Below are 18,270 nucleotides of genomic sequence, written 5' to 3'. Positions count from 1 at the left end.
TGGAATTTTGAGGAAGTGCCCTGGGTGACAATCACAAAATGGCTGCCATGGGGGTGGGGACAACATAAAATGACTGCCGCATCTAAAACAGCAAAAAGAGGCAGGGCCACAAAATGGTGTGGGCATGCTCCCCCATCAGTCATCCCCCTCCCATGGAAGAATGCTCACTCACGAAAAGCTCTTTGTACCCCTCCTCTGTTCAGAATTGAAGGGAGAGCAGTCAGTGAAATGTGGACATGTTTAAGGAGGCATATTCAGTGTGGCAGAGGCTGAGCCAGTGTAAACAAGAACCAAGAAAGAGACAGAAATAGTATCTCATACACTATGGATTTTTGAGGGGATATTTGCTGAGGTGTAATGGGAGGTGCTGGCAGCCACACTGGTACCCATGATGAGTACTGCATTGGGGATTCCAACTTCTGAGTGAGGTACTACTTGGGAAAGTGTCTCCTTAAAAGATAATGACCATGTCAATGTGTGCTGGTGTGAACTTTAATATTCACACACTCCCTGCTTCCCTTTCCTTCAGTACAGTCACAAGGAGCAGTTTGGAAGCTTTTAATTCCAATTTTGCTTAACAAAAGCTTGCCGTGTTCTCTGCAACTAGCAAACAAACTGTGGTTAATTTTAACTATAGTTAGTTTCAAGCAAGTCAACCTCAAACCATATTTTATGAAGCTGATTTGTTTAAATAAGTCATAATTAAGTTTAAGATGGTTTAAATTAGCCATAGGTAACATTATCTACAGTTATAGATCAGGGCAGCATATATCACATCCATATTATACATTTAAAGCACTCTTATACCACATTAACAGTCATGGCTTGTCCTCTCCCACCCAATCCTGGGAACTGTAGTTTGTTAAAGGTCCTGGGATTTACAGTTCTGGTAAGCAGTGGTAAGAGGAACCTCCAAATATGATCACTCACAGTAACTGACAATTTAAATGGCCCTACTGTTTAGGTGATCACAGAGAATGGAGATGTAGACGTTTTAAAACTACTCACAACTCTACATTTTTATGTAGTGCTTTCTAAATCTGTGGTTGATCTGACTTTCATGCTTCCAACACCAGGTTTCCTTCCCGGCAATCCCAGTTTAAAATCTCATGTAGCAGGGCTAAGGCATGCCTTGCCAGAGCATGCAGTGTGGTAGATTTGAGTAGACATAGATGCATTTCAATATGGCAGCTCCTTATATCCTTGAGAAAGTGATGCTGCCATCTTGGAGGTAGGATTACTTCTATGATGGCCATATGGCCTATGTTACTAAGGACAGGACTCTATCTGAATGGCTGCCTGGTTCAAATTCCTAACATGGGAGACTAGCAGGGGCCTTGAACTTGCTTATCAGCAACTAGCATCTGAATAGCAAACTGAACAGGCACTCAGGTCGTCCATTCACATCTTCTCCATGATGCCCAAATGCTGTGTATTTCTGTTTAAGTTATAGTGATTATTTCTAAATTTGCATCTGAGCAAATGCTATGCAAAATGTAGCTATCTTTTTTGGCCATACATTAGTTTTGGCATTTTTTTGCTTTTGCAAACTTATTCTCCTCTACCATCCATCTAAAAAAAGAATCTTGCCCATGAACTAGAAAAGCAGCAATAAGAGGCACTTCAGAGGGATTAAATTCAACACATTTTTTAAAAAAAGAGTGTTTTGTGTCTAATGAGCCATATTAATATGTTATCTGTTGCTGTTTAATGCCTGCATGTTGGATCAAGCAAATAAAACAGCATTTGTGAAGTACCATGAGAAACTGAGATTGATTTGAGACAGGCCAGGAAAGGAAACCATTGCTTCAGATCTCAACATTGAAAGAGCTCTGTGAAAAAGCAACAAGAAGGCACAAGAAGGAAATGTAACAGTCACTCCTTAGTTCATAAGCAAGCTTGGTAGCTTAATTATTGTGCAACTGCAACTGAAATCAGATACAAAGCCTAAAAAACAAGCTGAAAAAAGCGAACTGAGCAGCTCTTGTGAAAGTCCAGCACAGACCAGAGCAAACAAACACACCAAGGCTGGAACTGGCTAGCGAGAGGTCAATCAGATCACATGTATGATAAACACAAGAGAAAGGGCCCGTATAATTTGGTTGGCATCACTAAATGGAAAACAGTCTTAAGAGGCACTTGCTGCAGGAAATGTTTTGCCTTATTCCAGCTTGTGGCTTATTCCAAAGCAACAGGATCTCAACACAGGTAACTGTAGATGGATCAAGATATCATAGCAGCCCTGTTTAATACAGACACTGTGAGTACCGGGACAAGGTTAGTTTGCTCCCACATCTCTTAAGAGAGAATCAAGCTGCACAAGAACCCAGGGGAATATTCAAACATATATTGACTGTTCACACACAATTGTTACAAGTGTCCACATCTGAAATTTCAGTGTTGCTGTAGTTTTCATGAAGATGATGCATCCAGCCATTTTTGAACTATCTCCAGGTCCTTGTGGGGTCCTTGCAACTGAGATGATCATTCTGCTTTCCCCATTTTGCCCAAAAGCACGTAAACATGATGATGACAATGGCAATGCACTTAATAATGTACTAAGTGTTTTCCATTTTCAATGCTTAATCAAACCCAGTCTCAAAACAGCTAAAATTAGGAGGAGCTTCCACAGCTAAAGCAAGCTTACTTCTAAGTAGCACCTCTTATTTTACACATTTGTTAAATATTTGCTTGTAGAAAACAACAATATTCTTTTTAATTTTGTGTGTATGGGAAACCCCCAGCCCTTATATGTGCTCTCACAAGGGAAACTCATGGTAGAGTCCTGACAAATGTCTGACCCCACCCAGGAAGAGTCTTAATAGTTGCATCAAAAAAGTTTCAGCATGTGTGTTAAATGAGTGAGGCTAACTAGTACAACTGCGCATCTTCAGTAAGACTTGCATTATTATTATTATTAGTAGTAGTAGTAGTAGTAGTACCCCGCCCATCTGGCTGGGTTTCCCCAACCACTCTGGGAGGCTTCCAGCAAAGATTAAAAATAAATTAAAATGTCACTCATTAAAAAATTGCATCTGTATTGCATCTGTTAAAATGATGGCATTGAGTACACAATATGTGTTATTCTATAGAATTGTATATTCATTAAAAAAATAATGCTCGTCTCTGCTTCCCTTGAGTTATTAATTAGTTTGTAGCACTCTAAGCATCTGTTTTGAAAGTTTTGAACAGAATAGCAGTCCAAGCTGGAAACAGTAATTCTCTATATTTACAACATACAGCTTTCTTCCATTTCCTTCCTTCAGATGGGCTTTTTGAATAAATAATAAATGAATAAGTGCTCACCTGCACCTGTAGTCCCCAAACAGAGAATCTGGCACCAAGATGGAGCCCCTTCCTTGTACAACTGCCATGACTCATTTACTGATGGCTGAATTGACTGCCAAGATTGGTAGCTCTGTGGGGAACAGCTAAAATCTGTTGCTTAGCACAGTTTACATGGGTTAAACTGGAACATGAAGTTATAAATGTTTGTGTTTCTCAGCTTTTCAGATCCCACAGAAAGCTGCAGTTTAGTACTCTGACATCATTTGGGGAGAAGTAAAATAAAGGTCAGTGGGGAAAACTTACCGTATATTCAGGGCAGGCTGCAGGGTTTTTTTTGGGGGGGGGGCTTTGGGAAACATAACATCTAGTGGGCCTCCTCCTCCATCTGTGGAACTTGCTTGGCTACCCTTTTATTTTATTTTAAATGGCTGGCCAACTTAAAGCCAACTTAAAGAACCGTAAGAAAGAGCAGCTAGGACCTTGAACTTGGCCATTAATTATATATACTGTAGCTCTAGTTAAATTGTAATAATTATTTCTAAATGTGACATATGAAACATACAAAAACTGTCTGCTAATTGTCCTTTGAGGGAGGGGAATATTGTGGCTTAATCCAAGTTTCTGAGTTTTTAAGGTGAGGGAGAACTTTGCAGAGTAGCCCTGTGTCACTTGAATTCTGAAACCCAAGGCAGCTGCTATTTGTCGAGGCAAGCCTTGAAATTACTGAATGTATATTGGGAAAAGGGACAGCTTTGCTGAACAACTGTGATACCAGCAGAACCCATCCCAAGAAACAGGGATAGATAAGGGCAGAGGACATTGCTAAACAAAAAGTGGCAAGTATAAAGGTAACATGGGACTCTTGAGAGTCCCATGGACTTCAAGAAGATCAAGCCTCTCCATTCTTAAGGAAATCAGCCCTGAGTGCTCACTGGAAGGACAGATCCTGAAACTGAGGCTCCAATACTTTGGCCACCTCATGAGAAGAGAAGACTCCCTGGAAAAGACCCTGATGTTGGGAAAGATGGAAGGCACAAGGAGAAGGGGATGACAGAGGACGAGATGGTTGGATAGTGTTCTCAAAGCTACCAACATGAGTTTGACCAAACTGTGGGAGGCAGTGGAAGACAGGAGTGCCTGGCGTGCTCTGGTCCATGGGGTCATGAAGAGTCGGACATGACTAAACGACTAAACAACAACATAAAGGTAACAAATATTAGCCATATTATGCAACTGTATTTTTACTTTATCTTTTTAAAACAGAAACATTTTGATAGTTGTCTTTGAGGTTTAGTTTTGTAAAATAATAATAATAATAATAATAATTCCTTGAAATTTCCCCAGAGCACTTACTGTTTTTCCTCCTTCACATAGATCAAATGTGAATTGCACCCTTCCCCTTTTAAATAGAATGTTTACCTCCAAAGGGAGCTGAGGAAACAGCTGCATTACAAGGGAGAGACAGTTAATGATGTGAGGGAGCAAACTCTAGTTGGACTTTCATAAACATTTGTTTTCATTAACACCTATTAAATTCCAGGCACCAACTGACATCTGGGATGACTGTTGCCTTTAATAAAAAATAAAAAAAAGATTAAGCTGTAGGAAGAGTTCCACAAACATATTACGAAGACTGACAAGCCTTCTAAAATATTCCTGAAAGACCTGTGTAGATAAAAAGAATTTGAAGGCATACATCTGTAATAAGGGACTCTTTTGAAGAAAATAATCATAGTGTAGTATCCTTGAAAAAAACGTTTGAGACCATGGATCCATGGACAGTGGCACTGATTCTTCCATATCTCAAGGTTGTGTCCAATGCTTGTCCCAGCACAGTAGACCCATTGAAAATAATGGACACAACCCTTTTAGGTCCGTTAATTTGAATGGGTCTACTCTGGCTAGGACAAATATTGGATACAACTCTCAATTTCCAGTTTAGGCACTTGAGACCCATAAATACCTGAGAGCCAGCAGTATTTATGATTAGCTTTCACAGAATTAGAGGAAACCCCCAAGTTTGCACCACCTTGATCTGTAGTTCCTGAACCTCCTCTTACAAATCAGATCAATCTCCGTGGGCAATGCATGGCTACTTGGACTAGTGCTACTGTACTGAAAATTTATGGGGCCTTTTTAGATGAGGAAGAGTGAGCAGTCAGGGGGGCTGGAGATTGCTGGAGAAATTTTTACTGGGAAGAAAAATGCACGCATTGCTTTTGGGCACCGTGTAACCATGCTAGTAAGCTCACAACCCTGCAATGACAGAAACTGTAAAAAGATTCTCAAACACTATGAGTATGAGGCAGAAAAACAAACGCCTCTCCAGCAGAGGAAGAACACTTTTGAGAAACTGGAAGACAGACTTCGGCACAGCACTAACTTGGACTGTGAAGTACCTCAATGGCTAGTGCTTTCTTGAGCCCATCTGCCTATGCCAGTACCATAACAAAGCCTCTATGCCCTTGATGCTTTCCATTTCTGAATTGTTCTGTCTGTTTCTAAACTTACATGTTGCCTGTTCCTTAGACAGAACTACTAAAACACATTCTCGCTCTCTCAAGGCAGCTTGTAACAAATCATAGCAACAGCAAATATCAAACTACAAAGAAATAAACTGGCAGCAGCTAGCAGAATAAAGCAGCAGTAATCAATAATACAAGGGGGAATAGCCACTATTTCAATCAACAGAAAACCAGGAAATATAAAGATTAGCTGAATCCAAAAGAGCCTTCTTAAAGACAGGTTGCTGCCTGACTCATGAAAACACCTGAAGTTGGGGCTAGTGGGCCTCCCTGTAAATGAGAATCCTTAAGGCTATTGCCACTGCAAGACAACATTGGCCACAGACTGTGGAAGCACATGGAGAAGGATCTCAGATTTTGTACCTAGAGAGCAGAGGAGGGCATCCTTAAGGTACCCAAGGCGATTAGATATTTAAAGGTAAGACCTAGCACCTTAAACTGAGCGGGGAACCACTGCAGATTGACTGAGGCGTATTAGTCTGGTATCGGTCAATCAATTCCTATCAGCAATCTGGTGGTGATATTTCTGCTTCAGTTAAAGCTTCCAAACACTTTAAATACAGCCCCATAGACATGGAACACATTGCAATAGTAGTTTCCCAGGCCCTGCTACAAAGTCTAGTCTATGTATATTTAACTTAAAGCCAATATGGTGCAGTGCTAGAATATTGGACTAGGAACTGGGACACCAGGGATCAAATACTCACTCAGCCATGAAGCTCACTGAGTAACTTTGAGCCAATCACCATCTCTCAGTCCAACCTGCCTTAAAAAGGTGGTTGTAAGGATGAAATCAACCACCTTTTTAAGGCAGGTTGGACTGAGAGATGGTGATTGGCTCAAAGTTACTCAGTGAGCTTCATGGCTGAGTGAGTATTTGATCCCTGGTGTCCCAGTTCCTAGTCCAATATTCTAGCACTGCACCATATTGGCTTTAAGTTAAAAAAAGTTAAAAAGTTAAAAAAAGGTGGTTGTAAGGATGAAATACATGGGACGCAGGTGGCGCTGTGGGTTAAAGCCTCAGCGCCTAGGGCTTGCCGATCGAAAGGTCGGCGGTTCGAATCCCTGCGGCGGGGTGCGCTCCCGCTGCTCGGTCCCAGCGCCTGCCAACCTAGCAGTTCGAAAGTACCTCCGGGTGCAAGTAGATAAATAGGGACCGCTTACCAGCGGGAAGGTAAACGGCGTTTCCGTGTGCGGCTCTGGCTCTGGCTCTGGCCAGAGCAGCGATGTCACGCTGGCCACGTGACCCGGAAGTGTCTCCGGACAGCGCTGGCCCCTGGCCTCTTAAGTGAGATGGGCGCACAACCCCAGAGTCTGTCAAGACTGGCCCGTACGGGCAGGGGTACCTTTACCTTTACCTTTTTTAAGGATGAAATAGGGAGAGAAACATGAATGCCACCTTAAGCTTCTTGTAGAAAGGTGTGATACAACTATACCAGGCATCCCCAACCTTCGGCCCTCCAGATGTTTTGGACTACAATTCCCATCATCTCTACCACTGGTCCTGTTAACTAGGGATCATGGGAGTTGTAGGCCAAAACATTTGGAGGGCTGCAGGTTGGGGATGCCTGAACTATACTAATAAAATAAACTTAATTTTTTTTATCCTATTGATCCCCCTTCAGCTTCCATCCTGTGCCTCTGTGGTTTCCTATCTCAAATTATAGACTATAAGGTCCTCAGGGCAGGAACCTGGGATGTTATACTCTTTAAAGTGCCATGCACAGTATCTTAAGAAGTGACTCCTTGCACAGGAACCTTCCATTTCCCTTCAACTGAGTTCCTGCTCTGTATCCCCCATTGTGAACTGAGGGGTGTTGAACTGGTATGTTTGGCAGGGCCTTCTTGGTGGTAGAGCCAAGCTGTGGAACTCCTTAACCCAGGAAGGTTTGTTACTTCTCCCCTGCCCATCTTCAGATGCCTGACTAAAACACTGCCATTGCAGCATGAATTCGAGTTACATGGCAATTGAATTGTCCTATGAGCTATCACTTTACGATTGTTTGTTTTTATTGCTTGGCACTGCTATTTTGTATTCTTATCTTGAAGTACTTTATTACTGATTTGTTGTTAGCTACCTTAAACTTTCTGTTTTTTGTTTTTTTTTATAATAATTTTTATTAGTTTTCCCATTTTTAAACAAAACAACAACAACAACATAAAAACATCAACAAATACAAACAAACACACAGGTGTAAATTCTTAACCTCATTTTCATAAACCTCCTTTCTCGGACTTCCCCATACCTCACCCTTTTTGCATCCTTATTTTACAATTTTTCAGCAACCCTTTTTGCCAATTAAATTTAAACTTGTTATCTTTCTCAATTTCACCTTAAATCATCAAACATTTTCGGCTGTAATTCTGCATCTTCCTTCCCCTTGACATTTTAGCACTCCTCAGTTTTATAACAGTTCTTAAGATATACTTTAAACTTCTTCCAATCTTCCTCCACCGTCTCTTTCTCTTGGTCACGGATTCTGCCAGTCATTTCTGCCAGTCCCATAAAGTCGATCACTTTCGTCTGCCATTCTTCCAGTGTGGGTAATTCTTGTGTCTTCCAATACTTTGCTAGAAGAATCCTTGCTGCTGTAGTGGCGTACATGAAAAAAGTCTTATCCTTCCTTGACACCAATTGGCCGGCCATGCCCAAGAGAAATGCCTCTGGTTTCTTATGAAAAGTACATTTAAGTACCTTCTTAATTTCATTATAAATCATTTCCCAAAAGGCTTTAATCTTTGGGCAGGTCCACCAAAGGTGAAAGAAGGTGCCTTCAGTCTCATTACATTTCCAACATTTATTATTGGGCAGATGATAAATCTTCGCAAGCTTGACTGGGGTCATGTACCACCTGTAAATCATTTTCATAATATTTTCTCTTAGGGCATTACATGCCGTGAATTTAATGCCGGTGGTCCATAACTGTTCCCAGTCAGCAAACATAATGTCATGTCCAATGTCCTGTGCCCATTTAATCATGGCTGATTTGACTGTCTCATCTATTGTATTCCACCTCAGCAACAAATTGTACATTCTTGATACATTCTTAGTATTGGGTTCTAACAGTTCTGTTTCCAATTTCGATTTCTCCACCTGGAAGCCAATTTTCCTGTCTTGTTTAAAGGTTTCCATTATTTGGTAATAATGAAGCCAATCTCGCACCTTGGGCTTTAATTTCTCAAAACTCTGTAATTTAAATTCACCGCTTTCTTGTTCTAAAATTTCAGAGTATTTTGGCCATTTGGATTCCATGTTAAGTTTCTTCACCTCCTTAGCCTCCATAGGTGATAACCACCTAGGAGTTTTATTTTCCAACAAATCCTTGTACCGAATCCAAACATTGTATAGTGCTTTCCTAACAATATGGTTTTTAAAACCCTTGTGAACTTTAACCTTGTCATACCATAAATATGCATATGTCGGAGAAACAAGGGGTATGAAAACAGGATTATGAAATTATACATGTTTTATATGTTTTTGTTTGTGTATGTGAATGTGTTGTTTGTTTTTATTTGTGTTGGAAAACCAATAAAAATTATTTTAAAAAAATAAATAAATAAATAAATAAATATGCATGCCAACCAAACCTATTATCAAATCCTTCCAAGTCCAGAATATCTGCATTCTCAAGAAGTAGCCAATCTTTCAACCAGCAAAAAGCTGCCGATTCATAGTACAGTCTCAAATCCGGCAGGGCAAACCCCCCTCTTTCTTTTGCATCAGTAAGTATCTTAAATTTTATTCTGGGCTTTTTGCCCTGCCAGATAAATTTAGATATATCTTTCTGCCACTTCTTGAAACAATCCAGTTTAACCACAATTTGTAATGTCTGAAACAAAAATAACATTCTAGGCAATACATTCATTTTGATCACTGCAATTCGGCCTAACAAGGAAAGCTTCAAATTCGACCATATTTCTAGATCTTTCTTTACCTCTGTCCAACATTTATCATAATTGTCTTTAAATAAATTCACATTTTTAGATGTCATGTTAATCCCCAAATATTTTACTTTCTTTGCCACCATTAACCCAGTTTCCTTTTGGAATCTCTCTCTTTCAACATTTGTTAAGTTTTTTTCCAGAACTTTAGTTTTTTGTTTATTCAACTTAAATCCTGCCACCTGACCAAAGAATTGAATTAACTCTAAAACTCTTTTTGTACTAGTGTCTGGCTCTTGTAAAGTCAATACTAGGTCATCTGCAAATGCCTTCAATTTATATTGTTTAGCTCCGACCTGAACTCCTTTTACCAGCTGGTCCCCCCTGATCATGTTCAACAAAACCTCCAGGACTGATATAAAAAGTAATGGGGATATCGGGCACCCCTGCCGTGTCCCTTTTTCTATGGAAAGTTCATCAGTAACCACATTATTTACAATTAACTTAGCCTTTTGTTCAGAATATATTGCACTTATACCATTTTCAAACCTTTGACCTACCCCCATCCCATGGAGATTCTTCTTCATGAACTTCCAAGAGATATTATCAAAGGCTTTCTCTGCGTCCACAAAAATCAGGACTGCCTTCGTGTTAATATTTACAGTTAGCAGTTCCATAATATCAATTATGTTCCTTACATTATCTGATAAATGCCTTCCTGGGAGAAAGCCTGCCTGGTCCTTATGAATCTCCTCCATTAACACCCTCTTCAGTCTTTTTGCTAAAATGTCAGCAAATATTTTGTAATCCACATTAAGTAGTGATATAGGGCGGTAGTTCTTAATCTGGTTTTTTTCAGTTTCAGTCTTTGGTATAAGTGTGATAAAAGCTTCTTTCCACGATTCAGGTGCCTTTTTCCCCTCTAGTATTTCATTACAAACCTCCTTAAGCGGCTGTATTAACCATTCTTTCAATGCTTTATAATATCTGGAGGTTAATCCATCTGGTCCTGGAGATTTCCCTAGTTGCATATTTTGAATGGCACCCTCCACTTCTTGGTCTGTTATTTTCTCATTTAAAATCAACATACTTTGTTGCGAAATTTTTTGTAATCCATATTTCTTAAGAAAATCTTCCATGTCTCCTTCATTTTCCGGCCCTTGTGCATATAATCTCCTGAAATAACTCTGAAAGCAGTTACTAATCTCATTTGGTTTAAAAATGTTCTTTCCATCCACCTCCAAACTTCTGACTGTATTTAATTTCTGTCTCTTCTTCAATTGCCATGCTAGAAGTTTCCCACATTTATCCGCTGATTCAAATGTCCTCTGTCTCATTTGCTTAATTTTCCATTCTATCTCCTGGTTCATCAGTTCCATATATTGCATTTGGTAGAACTTAATTTCTCTCAGGATTTCATGAGACTTTGGTTTAGACCTCAGTTTCTTTTCTCCTTCTTTTATTTTTTCCAGAATCTTATCCTTCCTTTCATTTTGTTTCTTTCTCTTTAAAGAGTTCTGTTGTATCAGAAAACCTCGCATCACGGCCTTACTTGCGTCCCAAATCACTCTTTTCTCGACCTCTGTCCTCAGATTTATCTCAAAGTAATCCTTCAAGGTTTTTTGGGCCTTTTTGTAAATCTCCACCTTAAACTTTCTGTTATGGGTGGGAAGACAGAATAAAAGCATTTTAACAAACATATTTAATTATCTGAGTTTGTGGTAAAACTATTTCCATGACCAGCCAGAAAGGCCAAATGCAAACCAAGTTAAAATACAATGTGGTACAAATGCCAATTTTATTACCAACTTGTCAAGAACCTGTGAAGGATTGTGATAGAAGTTGTAAATACATCAGAGTCCAAACCTCTGCTGAGCCACAAACTCACACCTAATCATATTCTGTTCTGTTGCCATTATGCAAACTGGGAAATAACAGTTGCCTATTTCCCAGGATGAATTGGATGAACGTAAAGTATTATCTATAGTAAGTACAGTATAAATAATTGCTTTGATTCAATATTATAAGAATGAAAACAAAGCATCATAGGAATAAAACAATCCAGATTCCAGTTTACGTCAAACAAGCTGAGACGACAGGTCAAATGCTGACATTTGAGAGGAAAAGGTGTTAAGAAAGGCCATGCCCCAAACAGAAAGCCAAATACCTGTAAAAGGGTACACAAACAAGTTGAAGGATTAGAGGTCAAGTGGATGATTACTAGAAGACAGAAGTTTCTTTCACTGTGAACAAGCACACACAATGCCCCAACCTTATACTGCTGCTGAAGTTCACCTTTTATAAAATGCCCTGCTGTTCACTTGCTGAGGCCTAATTCAAACACTGGCAATGAATACCTAATGCATGTGTGATGGTTGCGCATACACTGTACCTAAACTCATATGTCTTGCTGATTCTGCAAAGTCCAAAATCTAATGCATGGGAAGTGGTATAGTGTCACAGATGCACTATCCTTACTTGCATTCAGAGTTCCACAGGAAGAGGACAATTATATTTAAAGACATCCATGCACCCAAAAGAGAGCCATGATTAACAAGAACCCAAGAAGCTACTGCATTGAAATAAGTTGCTTAAAACTTCAACATCTTCCTTGTCTAGATACTATATTTGACCAATGATATGAGAAGCCAGATACGATATAGCTGATTTGCTTTACCAGCAATAGAGCATGCCTCAGACAGTTCTTGGGACTGTGCCCACTAGACATAAACCATTTGAAACCATTCATAATAACACCCCCTCCCCACCAGGGAAGAGCTACATCAGGAACAAGGGGAGGGGGAAGAAAGATTGACATTGGGATCTGCTGTCCCGATGAATCCTGTCACATGAGGCAATCACTTCACCTTGCCTCATTGGGGGGCCGGCCTTGAATAAAGTTCTATATCAAGATCTGCTGCCCATGTGGATCCTGCCGCCTGAGGCCTTATGGGTGGGCTGGGCCTGAGGAAGATAGCAGCATTGGAACTAGAATCTGTTAAGATACAGTGGGCACAATCCAAAGGCAAATTAAAGGTAAAGGTAAAGGGACCCCTGACCATTAGGTCCAGTCGTGACTGACTCTGGGGTTGCGGCGCTCATCTCGCTTTATTGGCCAAAGGAGCCAGCGTATAGCTTCTGGGTCATGTGGCTAGCATAACTAAGCCACTTCTGGCGAACCAGAGCAGCGCACGGAAAGGCCGTTTACCTTCCCGCCAGAGTGGTACCTGTTTATCTACTTGCACTTTGACGTGCTTTCGAACTGCTAGGTTGTCAGGAGCAGGAACTGAGCAACGGGAGCTCACCCCGTCGTGAGGATTTGAACCGCCAACCTTCTGATCAGCAAGTCCTAGGCTCTGTGGTTTAATCCACAGCGCCACCCGCTTCTCTAAAGGCAAATTAGCTTTGTCCTAAATTTAAGAGCATTCCATGCAGACATTTTTCAACTGTATGTTTTGAACAGATGGGTCTGCCTTAACAGAGGTCTAGCAATGGGTAACTGTTTATATGTGTGCAGCTACAGCTTGCTCTCTGTTTCCGTAGCTAACAAAGCTAAACAGTATCTGACCTTATTGGCTGTGAAAGTCACCTTGCACCCAAGCGCCCCCAGATCCAGTGTATACAGTGTGGTTGCTACATTACTAATTAGGGTATAAATCCGATATTTGTATCTGTATTGGACTTTAAATTGTTTTTATGTGTGTTTTTATTGTTGACATTTCAATTGTCAAATTGCTTTGGGATCTTTTACAGGAATCGATTCATAAAATAAATAATATTTTAAAGCTGCTAGTTTAATATCCTGCTTCTCACGCAACCTTGCTACCACCCTGGAATGTAGGTATAACAAACGAAAAACGAAAAACCTTCTGTCACAAGTTTAAACATTAATAAATAGCAATTTCTTATTGCTTTTGGTCTGGCTATTTATCCCTACAATCTATTTTTGTAAATCACAAACTCTTAACAATGCACTTAACATGCTTTAGACTTTTCCCTAGCGTCCTATGAGAGTGACACAAAGTGGAAATTTGATTAGTTTCAAGAACCATGGCAAAGAGAGAATTCACCTAGAACCCAGTTGTATGCTTGTCCATTTCATTGATTTTGCAAGTCTTGCCCTTCTGCCTTGATGTTTTTATGCAGCATCACATTTGTGGGAGTGAAAAAGTCACAATTAGCCATCAGGAAACACTGTACTTTCTTCATAGAGTTCCTATTAATTCCTCATTACCAACTCTTATAGTCCTGGTAAGTTATTCATGCCACATCGATAACATTGCCAGTTCATTAGAGGCCAAGTTTTATACACCAAAGAACCTGCAACTATGAACTACAGCTATGAGGAGTGAACAAAAGTCCTACAAAGCAAACAAACAACGGTGGACTGCAGACCTGGGGAAATGGTCAATGTACAGTTGTTCCTGCTGTGTCCAGAAAGGCCAACAACTATTTTTTGAAATGAACTAGTCACTACACGGTAACTTCGTTCCTCAGGATTCACATTCACAATTGCATGAATATGGAGGAGCTAATCTCCCAGTGACTTCTGTATAAAATACATAAAAAAGGAATAATAGTTCACACACCACAGATTTGAGAGGTATTATTAAGATAAAATATTATTTTGTGTGCTGTCTAGAGGGCATTTATAAAAGCTCTAAATGCTTATTATTCAGGATTAATTCAGCCTGGATAAAGAGCAACTGCTGGATCAGTTTCCAGAGATTACAAATCAAGATACATATTCCACGCTATCAAATGAATTCTCAATCACTTACAGTGACTACTTGTCCTTCAGCATGCGTTGAGCCTCATTTTCTGCCTGGAAATGTGTGGCAAGCTGTTTGGCCATAAAGTAGAGGGGAAAGGAAGAAAAACTCCCTCAAGACCAAAATCAGTGTAGGCTGAGATGAACAGAGAAAGAGACTTTCACTAGAACCCTAAAATTTAGGGCTTGGATCAAAAGAAAGCATAAAAGTGGGCCAGGTATTTCAAAGGCTGATAAACTAAAGCGAGTGTTTTGTAAACGAAACTCAAAAAAATGCCTTTTGCTTTCAAACCATTTCTAAGCCCAACTCTCGTTTGAAGAGGTGAGTCACCATTTTGAGCACTGGCATCAGAAACAGCAGGCCTCTTAGTTACCTCAACTGCCTGGAAGTCTCAGTTGGCAGGAGATGTATTACACATCCAAACACACAGATGCTAAAACTGACTTGTTTCTGGCAGTTACCTGTGTTTATGAGAAAGGATAGGCTATTACTGAAGTTTTAGCAGTGGAAAAAAAACCTAACCACAGCTTTTAGCTGAGAGTGGCTAAGGAAGGTCACCTCCCTTCATAATGGACATTTCAGAAGTGTCATAATTTGTCCTCTAGCCATGCACAAAGCCTGGTAAGACTGTGTCATCTAACATTCTGTGGTCTTAATATCCACTGCTACCTCACAAAGACATATTTAATATCATTTTCCAAACAGATGTTAGGTAGGATAAGCGTTCTAATGCTTTAAGGCAAGTGGAGAACTTGTGGCCCTACAAAACTTATCTTTTCTGAACATTGCACATGCTGGATGAAGCAGATAGTTGGGTTTTATTCTTTTTCTTTACCTGTGGAATTTTTATTGATATTGAAAAACAATAAAATTTGATATCTCGCTATCTATATAGTTGGGTTCTAACAACATATGGAAGACGCCCAATTCTGCTTTAAAGGCTACCATTTAGAAACTAAATACTGATCCATTGACTGAATAAGTCTTTAAAAAAACAAATATTATGTTTATGAGGCAGCAAAACAAGCAACTGTCTCACCTAGACTGAGCTCGAGCAACAATGGCCTCAAAAGCATAACAGGATGCCTTATTTATTCTGCCAAAAACATGTGCAGTTCAATCCTGTACACGTCTGCACAGAATATGATGAAACTCACTCCCAGCTTAAGTGTGTATAGGATTGCACCCTTAAACTGAAGTCAAACAAGAAGTAGGGGGTAGATCGTCACTGAATTATGAACACAGATTGTTATTAGGACTGCCATGTTTGATTAGCCAATTGATCAAAGGGTTTTTATTTGATTTAAAAACAAGGTCCAATTCATCAGCCACATATTTATTTTTTACTATAAGCAGATATATAAAAACTACAGTTGGTGTCACCTTAGAACACTCTCCTATGTGAGAAAATCGGCACCTCTAAGGCTAAGGCCTGCTCCCATCACCTAGAAATAAAGTATGACTTTTCCTTTAGAACTATTGTACTCATATAAAGATTTATACATATATAGTCATCTGGCTAAGTAAAACTTATGCCAGCTGTGGCTTATGGGAGTTGTAGCCTGACAACACCTGGAGGACTTCATGCTACCTATCCCTGCACAACTTCATTTCACACTTTTCCTCATCTCTGAAGTGGCTGGGTCACCTTGTGTTAATAAGCTTCCTCTCAGAATGAATTTCTGCATCTGAGAGAAATTAACAGCAGTCTACCTCTCAGTGTTCCTGTGAGAATGATCAATTTAAGACTGCACTGCAACAAACTTTGCAGGTTAGAATTATACTATTCTGCTAATGTTTGGTCCAAAAGTCAGTTTTATAGTGATGGCACTACTCTTCAGCATAACAGATGAGCTTCTCCTGTGGTTGACTAGGTTCTGTACAACTATACACCACATAGTTTGACAATCTCAAAAGCTGTTTGTTTTAAATGCAAATGCCCTGTTACTGTTTTTTTAAAATGCTGCTAGTAAGATCTGTAGTCAAGAGGAATATTTACTCAAGTTGTGAGAGACAAAGTGGGGGTCAGTTCTACAAGTTATGCAAAAGCTCTTAACAAGGGTCATGAACAAAGTCACCCAAGCCTTAAAAGGATTCAAAATGTTAGCCATCACACAGGGCCTGCTCCAAATTCAGTATCACAAATAAGCCTCCTGCAGCAGGTGTAGCAGCCACTGTGTACAAGCAGCCAACCTGACAAAAGACGAGACTTATATTGCTTCCATGACTGCCAGAACTGACATCATGAAGGCAACCAAATGCTTCAGGTTCCAAAGCTTGGTTAAAAAGCAAAGAGAAAAGCATAAGCATGCTAGATCAAGCAGAGCTGCATCTGCAAGTCTTTCATGCGCAAAAAAAGGAAGCTGCAAAACAAAATAGTATTTCAGTCACAGGAAACCACTGTCAATGTACTTTCAATTACTACTTTTTTCCAAAAGGGGTTATGTGTTCTGCTTAAGTGCAACCACATATTTGCAATCTTTCAAGCTGTTTCGAATAAGTAAGGTTTCAGAGCAAGCATTGGCTCACCGAAGATGCAAACTGTTTACATAAAGCAGCTGTCTTCAGTGTTATCAGAAAAGCACCTTTTCCCCCTAGCAGCTGACCTACTTAGCAACTAAAACCCATGCACAAATTAAAAAAGGGTTGCCAAGACAAATGCCAACGTATTTAAAAAAACAAAAATTTAAAAAAATTTGCTAACAACTACACTCAAAGACAAGAAGCACATAGGAAGCTGGACCTATGAAGGCCAAAAGGCTCAAGTATGTGACAGTGTTCATTCCCTATATGAAAAGTTCGTAACGCTCTAGCCCAATTTTACTATGGCCTTCAGGTAAAGTGAAATTAATTTATTAATTGCTTAGGAAAGAGTGGCACTCACTGTTGCCTACAATTAAAATCAGTAGAGCTTTATAGAAATAATACACTACTGGAAAGGACCAGGCTGTGTAGGCATTTTAAAGCTAATGAAAAGTTGTGTGCGAGATCATGAAAATGTAGCTCTTTCAGGCTCATGTCATAATTCAGCTTCTACAGGTGCTTAGGAACTTGCTTTCCAGCGTAGCTTGGCCATGGATAATTGGCATTCATGTAGTGCTTAAGTGAACAATAGCCCTCAGCCAAGAAGCTGAAGTGCATCATCTCTACAGATGGCTATGGCATTTCCTCAAAACTTAGAATGGGTTCAGGAACATGTGGCCCTTCAGATGTTGCTAGACTGCACTTCCCCCTTCAGCCACAGCCAGCATGACCAATAATCACTTTAGTCCAGCGACGTATGGAGGGAGACACATTCTCCACCACTTAGAAACTTAAGTGTGGTATACACTGGGTCCAAGAAACCCAGATTACTAGAAATCTCACTTGAAGCAGGTCATTTAGTTTACCTCAGAAGCAAGAACTCAAAGCTGAGGAAAGCAAGTTACACGATAGCAAATGATTAGCTGTGGGAGTTCAGACCACCTTTCAGCGTTTAGTTTTTAAATTTTTTTGGAGAGGGTGGATAATTTCAGTAGCTGGGACTATGCCTATTGCTTACAGAATCCAAGCTAATAGATTTCCTAATGTAAACAACCTTGGACTTCTCAGTGTTATGATCAATATTGTTAGGGTACATCTGAAATAGGAACAGAACCTCTGGTCCTCCAGATGATGTAACTCCTATCATCATCTACAAGCATTATCAGTGGTAGTACAACATCTGGAGAGATTCACCCCCATCCCTCATCTAAAAGTCATAAAGTTACAATTTGGTATGGAGGTAATCCAAGATTACTAGCCCTAAAATGGGACATTTTTTA

The 18,270-nt window shown here is 39.9% G+C and overlaps 1 long non-coding RNA gene across 2 annotated transcripts in view; it reads right to left on the bottom strand.

The window, feature by feature from the left end:
• The window catches only part of LOC307225577, a 251,855-nt gene extending 234,106 nt beyond the window's left edge, over positions 1-17,749 (bottom strand). The window contains exons 1-2 of one of the 2 annotated variants that reach the window (XR_013843085.1): positions 14,477-17,749; positions 12,563-12,659 (exon numbers count right to left, since the gene is read on the bottom strand). This is a non-coding gene — a long non-coding RNA (uncharacterized lncRNA). The remainder of the gene's footprint in view (positions 1-12,562; positions 12,660-14,476) is intronic. The other variant, XR_013843086.1, reaches the window with a different exon arrangement.
• Between the last annotated feature and the right edge of the window lie 521 nt (positions 17,750-18,270).

Source organism: Podarcis cretensis, assembly GCF_951804945.1.
Source record: "Podarcis cretensis genome assembly, chromosome: 10".
Classification (NCBI taxonomy): domain Eukaryota; kingdom Metazoa; phylum Chordata; class Lepidosauria; order Squamata; family Lacertidae; genus Podarcis; species Podarcis cretensis.
The sequence above is the reverse complement of the archived record's forward strand: the minus strand, read 5'-3'. Positions and strand labels throughout refer to the sequence as shown.